The 8,735-nt window shown below is 43.1% G+C and overlaps 1 non-coding gene across 1 annotated transcript; it reads right to left on the bottom strand.

Annotated features, from left to right (window-relative positions):
• Nucleotides 1–8,342: 8,342 nt before the first annotated feature.
• Nucleotides 8,343–8,449, bottom strand: LOC136231577 (small nucleolar RNA R71). Its single transcript, XR_010689951.1, has one exon. It is a non-coding gene; the product is annotated as a small nucleolar RNA R71 (small nucleolar RNA).
• Nucleotides 8,450–8,735: the final 286 nt, after the last annotated feature.

The raw sequence follows: 8,735 nt of genomic DNA, 5'->3' as shown, positions 1-8,735 counted from the left end.
ATCTGCCGACTATCTGATGGTATTTGACCAGATCTTCTTGTTTCACCAGATAGTTTTTTGTGATCTGATTTATCATGAGTTTAGAATCGTTGTAGATCACCACTCTTTCTGGCGTAAGTTCATTAAGCAGCTTCAATCCGCATATCATTGCTTCATACTCTGCGGCATTATTGGTAGTTTTGAAAGTTAACTTTGCCGCATAGTACAGGCGAATAACCTCCGGGCCTTTGATGACGACTCCCAGTCCAGCCCCATCTGTGGATAATGCCCCATCTGTGAACATGCTCCACTCTTCTTTTTGTGCCTTTGGACGTTCATCTTCATCCCACGTGAATTCATTCACGAAATTGGCAAGTACTTGACCCTTTAGTGCTGGTCTTCCTTCGTAGCGAATATCGAATTCCCCCAGGCGAATTGACCATTCCATTAATCGGCCGGATGCGTCAAGTTTCTGCAGTACCTTCCGCATTGGAATTCCGGTTCTCACAATGATAGTATGCGCCTGAAAGTATGGTTTTAGCCTAGCCGCCGTGGTTATCACCACGAGAGCCATTTTGTCCAACTTCGAATACCGAAGTTCTGCATCCTTCAAGACCTTGCTCACATAGTACACTGGATATTGTTGGCCCTCTTCTTCTCGCACCATTACAGTGCATATCGCCATACTGGTGACGGATACATAAAGAAATAAATCTTCTCCGTCCTCCGGCCTGCTCATTAAGGGCGGATAGCATAGCAGTCGCTTTATACCCTCAAATGCCTCTTGACAATCCGACGTCCATTCAAAGGACTTAGATTTTTTGATGGCATTGTAGAAAGGTAGACATCTTCTAGCCGAGCATGATATGAATTGCCCTAATGCCACCAACCGCCCATTTAGTCTTTGTACTTCTCTTACGTTCCTCGGAGTTTTCATCTCCATTACTGCTTTAACCTTCTCAGGATTCGCCTCAACTCCCTTGCCACTAACAATGAAACCCAGGAATTTTCCTGCCCTTGCTCCGAACGTGCATTTTTCTGGGTTCAACTTGAGGCCATATTTGATTAGCACTTCCAGGATTTCTTTGATATCCTGCGGGTGGTCTCGCATCCTCTTGCTTTTGATGATCATGTCATCTACGTAGATTGAGAAGTTCTCGCCTGACTTGTCTGAAAATATCTTGTTCATCATCCTCTGGTATGTTGCTCCTGCGTTTTTCAATCCGAAGGGCATCACCTTGAAGCAATAAGTCGCCTGATGAGTTATGAATGATGTTTTGATTTCATCCGCCTTCTCCATGGGTATCTGGTGGTAACTGGATTTCACGTCGGTGAACGATAAAGCTTCAAATCCTGCAGTTCCATCTACCAATATATCAATGTTAGGTAGCGGATACATATCCTTCGGACAAGCTTTATTCAGATCCTTGAAGTCGACACACATTCTGTACGTTCCATTTGGCTTTTTGACTAGCACCACATTGGCTAGCCACTCCGGATAGGTGACTTCTCGAATTGCATCTGATTTTAGCAAATCCGCCACAACTTTTTCAATCGCCTTCTGCCGCTCTGGAGCGTGTCCTCTCTTTTTCTGTCGCACTGGGGTTGCACCTTTGTCCACATTCAAACGATGGGTTGCTATATCTGGACTTATCCCTTTCAGCACTTCATTCGGAGCAGCGAATGCCGACTCGCATTGGATCAACACCTCGGTAATGGCTTTCTTTGTTTCCTCGGGGAGTCCTACCGCTATTCGTACACTCTTGTCATTTGAGATGGCGAATAGTTCTGTTTCTCTTAATGCTTCTGCCGGCAACTTCTCATCAACTTTATCCTCTTCACCTGGCTTTGGTTCAAGTGACAATGTATAGGCTTGTTGAGACACAAGTTGATCACCTTCAACTATGACTCGCCCTTGGTGTGTTGGCAAATGTAATGTCAAGTGCTTCATTGAGATGAGCGATTCCGTTTCCGATAGGAACGGACGCCCCAGAATTATGTTGTAGGCCAACGGGAGATCAACAATTGCGAATTCTAGATCACCTCACCATTTTAGATTCTTATCGCCCATTTCTGCTTCCAACACCACTTGTCCACTTGTTTGAGACGATTGACCTCCAAAACCAGTTACATCCATGAATGTATGTTCCACTCGCTCGTCATTAATTCCTAACTTGTTGAATGCAGTCCGAGTAATAACATTACAAGAACTGCCAGTATCAATAAGGACCCGCTTGACGTCCCATCCTTCTACAGCCATCGTAATCACCAAAGCATCCGTATGCGGCTCCGTGATTCGCGCAAATGAGTAATTGAGGGCATCCCCCCTATGCGTGTTGCTTTTTTGCTGTTCACGGCGAGCCCTTTTTGTTGGCGGCTCATAGATCCCGCCAGCTATCATGTTTATCACCCCTTTCTTCTGTTTCTTTTCGGGCCTTGCTTCTCCCTCATGCGGGAGCGTTTTTTTCTCATCAATCGTTTCTTTTCTTACGAATTGGCCTAGCTTGCCCCTCTCAATCAGCCTTTCTATTTCCTTCTTCAGTTCATAGGAATCGTTCGTGTCATGGCCGTTCAATCTGTGGAACCTGCAATATTTATTAGGATATCGCCCCAAACTAGTTCGGCCTTTCGCCTCGGGGAACCGCACATCCTTCTTCAGGGGGTTCTTTTCGATCCAAAGTAACACCTCCTAGCGAGTCGTATTCAATGGTGTTTGATATCCTCCCCCTTGAAAGGAGCGATCACCCCTGCGAACAAAATTACCCTTGGACTGGGTCTGGCGTCGATTGTCCGAAGTGGATCTAGCAGCATCTCTCTCCCTCCGGGTTTGAGCTCTATGTTCTCTGTTGACATCGTCCACTTCCATGAATTCCTTTGCTATCTTCATGAGTTCAGCCACTGTGCGTGGCTTGTTGCGGATGATTTCCTCCCGCATGCTCCAATCCGTGGTTCCATCCGCCATGATGTTGCGAATGCTCACGATATCCGGGTTCTGCAACCGCACCAGAATATCGTTGAATGCGACAACAAATTCCCTTAGGGAATTATAGTTCCTCTGTTTGATCTCCTTCAGCTGCCTATCCGTCACATCTGCCGCTTTACAGCCCACGAACTTGGCACAGAAATCACGACTGTATTGATTCCAGTGGTGAATAGATTCAGCAGGTAAAGACCGAAACCAATCAGATGCCGCTCCGCCCAAAGTGGTCGAGAATAATCTACAAATTATACTTTCACTCGCTCCCGCAACATCCATTAATTCTCTGTAGTTCCTGACATGAGCCCCAGGATCAGAATTAGGATCCCCATAATATTTAGGTATCGCCGGGGCCTTTATCCTGTGATCTGGTATAAATTCTCGCAACGACGGAGCAAAAGGCGAATCACTCTGCACCTCTGCTCTCGCCCGAGGCGTGTATCCCATTCGCTCCATCATGTTCCATAGTTGATCTTCCAACTCAAGATTGGGTATTTGCCGAACCTCTTCCATCCGCTGCTGGTGAACTCTAGGTGGCATCCACCCGCCAATTGATGTTGAGATTTGTTCTCGCCGTGGTTCTAGCCGTCGTCCGGTTATAGGATCAAAGTTCCAGGTGTGCTTCTGCCCAAACGTATTCGCCCCAGACGTCATTAATTCTGAATGCCCGTTAACCAAGGGTTCCGTGTGTTGTATTGGAAGGATTCCTGGCATTCCCGATGTCGGTTGGGATGTTTGCCAGGTCGGATGGATCGTCATACTAGGATCATGGTACGAGTAGTTGCTTGGATGGCTGCGTGGGTTCATGCGACTACTCTGACCTATCTGGGTTAGCTCTCGAGATGGCTGCGGAAGCGCAGATATGGCGGCAGTAGTCGATGGTTGTGTGGAGACAACAACAGGTTGTTGAGGAGCAGCCGCCACGGCGGTATTATGATCGGCCATTGCGGTTAACAAACTAATCATTCGATCCCCCGCCGCTTGGCTCATATTTGAAGCCAAGACTTGTCCTGCCATTTGTACGAAATCGCTATTGGACATCTCCATTTCATTTTGCACTTGAACCTCCAATAAGGGACTCAACTGTCCCAAAGGGCTTGACGAGCTAGGCACCACAGGCTGCGTACTTGCAGGTTGCGAATTCACAATCCGTGGACCCCTTGAGTTCATACTAGTGGATCTGGTTGTAACGTCGGTCATTCGTGATGGTTCTGACATGTTCTTTGTGTACCTTTAACCAAATGTTGGTAAAAAAGCTCCACCTTCACCGCACCAATGATAACTTGCTAGATCTGATTTGATGATCTCCGCCGTAGTTACCTGCAAAACAGAACCGGAGACAGGATCTCCGGGAAAACTCTCCGACGATCAAGTCAGTTTTTGTAGGAGGGTTGGTAAATTGACAATAGTATTGTGGGAAAAATGTGAATGTACCTTTCCCCCTTTGGCCTTAGGGCTTTTTATAAGTGTTCTTAAGTAACCGCCGAGGGCGGTTACCCCTTCCAGGCCATGTTCCGAGGGCGGTTACTCCTTTTTAGGTCATGCCCCCTCTCGTGGCTTTCGTGGCAACAAACGTGGTATTGTTTGTCCTGAGTGGGAGTTTTAGTGCTCCATTTAGGAATTCGGGGCGGTTACTCACTTCACCCGCTTCCTCTATTCAGGTCCCATCCCATCTTAGACCATGGATCTAAGTGTGGGCTGGGCCCGTGTAATGAATTCGGACCGGTTTGGCTTCGCGGGTCATCAATCTCCTTTCTATGCCTATGATCTTAGTTCTTTTGTCATTGGTAGTTGGTTAAATTTCTAACTTTGTAAGGATTTGTTTTATTGAATTTGTCAGAATGGTAATTATATATTATTTGATTTTGTAATTAGGTTCGAGAGTTGACTAATCCGTTTAATACGTAAATTAAAGCCTTATAAAATAAGCTACTTGATAGAAAAAAAAAACAAAAGTAAATATATATAGTTATTCCAGATAACATGCAATCTAGTACTATATACTTATTCGAGATAACATGCAATCTAGTACTAAATAGATCGCTTTATTCAATAATATATAAAATTGTTCCATCCAAAGGATTCATGTAGAGTGAAATAAATATTAGGTTTAATACATTATTTTTTTTCTAAACTTATGTAAAAAGTTTGATATATTTTTAAAATTGATATAAATGGCCCACTCAACTTATGTAAAAAAAATCCAAATAGATCCCTCAGCTTGCATAATAAATATGTTACAAATCAGTTTTGGAACGAGCTAGTTTTAATTGTAAACTAACAAAGATTTTTTTTCTTTAACTAAACTAGAAGGAGTTAATCCCAGGTTTTACGGACTAAACTGTAGAAAATCATAGATCCGCCATTATTGAAGGTTGAAAGCCTTAACAAATCTTTACAAAGAGGGAAGCTTATATAGCTCTCTTAAAATTAAAGACAAAAGACTAAAATACCTAACTGTAGCTACACATAACAGAGAATGAGACACGTAGAATGGGAAGGAACACAAATGGCATTTAGGTTATTAACCCTAAATGGTAAAATAGTAAATACAGGAGTGACAAAACAGTAATTTCCGAAGTGGTAAAAACCTGGCAAAAATGTCCCACGATAATTTATGGTGTAGGAAACACCACATACAGCATGTGAGTGAACCCACACGGTATGTGGGTCACTCCAAACGGCGTGTGGCGGAGCTTATACCTCCGTGCGCGACTTCGCTCGTCCTAACTCCTTATGGCAGCCTTCCCCGGGCTAGACCCCACTCCACACGGCGTGTGGGATAGGTGGCACATCGTGTGGGGGCTATTTTGTCCCTTTTCTCATCGCATACTCGCTTGTGCTTCGTTCCTCCTTCGATTCCCTCACCCGAACTCGAATCCATGAAGAAATGCTTCGCATCATTCACTCTCTCTTGAAAAGAATTTGATCTCAAGTTGCTCGTTACGTACTTGTTAGCTTTGAATGGACTCCAAGCTCTCAAATCAAACCAAGACATTGTTCAAAAGGAATTCAAGAAGCCAATTCCACATATCCTAGGATCAACCTTCTTCACACGAACTTTCTCCCACACTTCAACTTGTGTCTTACCCCGATGCTCATACTCCATGATACTCGTCTCCCAATCTCTATCGGCATCGAATGGTATATCTTGACGAAGCTTGTCAAACCACTTCCCAACAATTGATTGGATGCTCTTTCAAATCCCCACATTATGTCGAGCGAACCACCCCGGATCATCTCGGTCTCCATATCACTAACCTGGGAGGTCACCACAACCTTCTTCCCTTCATAGCCAACCTCAAATGAAGTGTCCCAACGACACATATTAACATAATTAGGAGCGATCCTATGAGCACTCTTCAAAACCCCAACATGACCTTGAGTTGAAGATGCATGTACTTCTCTATCACTCATTCCACTAACCCGGCTACTATGCTCAACCTCTACTTGCCCATGGCTGTTAGGCATGAAAATGACTACAATTAAACATACTATTTGTGATGAATTAAGGGTGTTTTAGGCGTAATATTACTTAAAAGGACTTATAAGTGTTTTATGCAGATTTGAAAAGATTAAGTCAAAAAGGCTGTTAAGCAACCTGTTTTGCAGAAGCCATGAGGAGTTATGCAACCTTTGATCCAGCAGTTAAACGCTATGTGCCTGATGACGAATAGCGACGTGACAAGCTGTAGGAGCGATATGAAAGAGCGGCTAAAGTAACAAGATGACAAGAGTGTTCGACCCTTGAGTGTTCAAGGGTCAAAATATCATAACCACTTCTAGTAATCCAGGATCAGTTGAATAATCTATTTTGTTTTGTAATATTTTATGAATACTTTTGTGTACCGATTGCTTTTTCCTCCTATTTATAGACGTAGTGGAGGGAAAGGAAAAGTACCTTTTGGAGAACGGAAGATAGAAGTTTTTGTGAACCATAGTAGAGAGAGAAGCTCTCTAAGAAGATTATGACTCCATTAATGGAGTCCTGTAGATACAATGCAGACTGTTCACTCGGTAGTATGAGTGAGTAGTCGTTTTGAACGGGTTCGGCCAGTTAGGGCCTGTTATGTAAGTCTTCTATTTTCTTATTTATGAATGAATGTTGATACATTATGATTTGTTTGATAAAGCTTTCACTCTATTGATGTATGCATGTATGTTAGTGTTAGATGAATGATAGGGAAATGCTTTCATCTTCACGGAACCTTTTATCAAACGTCCAACCCCAAAGCATGAATATTAGGAGGTTGTATCATGGGTTTTCTTTATTGGAATGCTGTTTCGATCGTAATACAAGAAAGAACCAACCTTAGGGACGCTTACAGTTGTAGTATGTCTTAGAATCTTAAGAACACATGAGAGTTGACTTAAGTGAGCATTAAAGCAGAAACCTTGACTTCACTTTACGTCATTCATGAATAAATAGGATGTTTAGAGACTGAAAGTAACATGTTCCGCTGTGCCGAGCCTGTTCTACCTTTTATCATTATCAAATACTCTTTTTCATAAGTTAAATCATTGACTTTGTCACCATTTCACAATATATCTCAAGATAAATAATTCACACACCATGAACACCCTGTTTTGCAAAGTTTTTCTAGTAAAATTTGGTCATCAATCCCTATGGAGACGATACTCTATTTATCACTTTATTACTTGTATCTAGTGCACTTGCTAGAGCCTGTTCAGAGGACAACAAGTTTTTGGCGCCGTTGCCGGGGATTGAAAGCAACAAAGTTTATCTGAAAATTTCTATGAAACAAGGTGTTTTTAATCTGTTTGCTAAATAGTGCAGCCAGAAGCAGTTCTCGTACTATCTATGCGCAGAGCTGGACCACCAGTTTTTCCTATCGATCTTGAGTTAGAGAGAACGTGTAGACGAAACCAAGCGGGAGCTCGAAAAGCAAGACAAAGAGAACGACAAAGAGAAAGAAGGATGGCTGGAAGAGTACCACCAGAATAACCAGTTGAACCACCTCCTGAAGAAGAAGGAGAGAACAATAATCCACCAGTCATGAGAATCAAAGATTACTCCAGACCTATCACGGAAGGACACTAATCGTGTATTGTGTTGCCTAACAAAGGGAACAACATGTTTGAAGTAAAAGCATCCATGATACAAATGTTGCAAGTAGTAGTGCAATTCAATGGATACCAGTCGGAAGATCCAAATGGGCATATCAAGGAGTTCATTACGCTGTGCAACACTTTCAGATCAAACCGAGGAGTCTCCGATGACGTGATAAGGCTGAAGCTATTTCCTTTTTCTCTCAAAGATAAAGCAAAGAACTGGCTAAAGAACCTACAGCCAAGGACCATTTCCACATGGGAAGAAATGGCCAGTGCTTTTCTAATGAAATACTTTCCACCTAGACAGGCCATCAAACTCAGAAATGAGGTGTCCCGTTTCGTGCAAGAAGAGGATGAATCCTTGGCCGAGGCATGGGAAAGGTACAAAGAGCTGTTAAGGAGGGTACCAAATCATGGCATCCCCATGTGGATGCAAGTACAGAATTTTTAGAATGGAGTCACCAACACTTATAAAATCCAGATTGAATCCATTGCGAATGGTAACCTAGAGGATCTTGAACCGCAAGCCTTGTACGACCTGATTGAAAAAGTGGTAAGCACAAGTTATAATTGGTATTCATCCAGGAGTGAAGGAAAAAGAACGACAGATGGTGATATGGTTTCAAAGCTAACAACCCAAGTGGAACAGCTTGCCAGACAGATCAGCAAAATCAATGTCTCATCTATTCATAGTGAACCACCATTT

Source organism: Euphorbia lathyris, chromosome 5 (assembly GCF_963576675.1).
Source record: "Euphorbia lathyris chromosome 5, ddEupLath1.1, whole genome shotgun sequence".
Lineage (NCBI taxonomy): Eukaryota > Viridiplantae > Streptophyta > Magnoliopsida > Malpighiales > Euphorbiaceae > Euphorbia > Euphorbia lathyris.
Note: the sequence above shows the minus strand (reverse complement) of the source record. Positions and strands in the feature narration are given on the sequence as shown.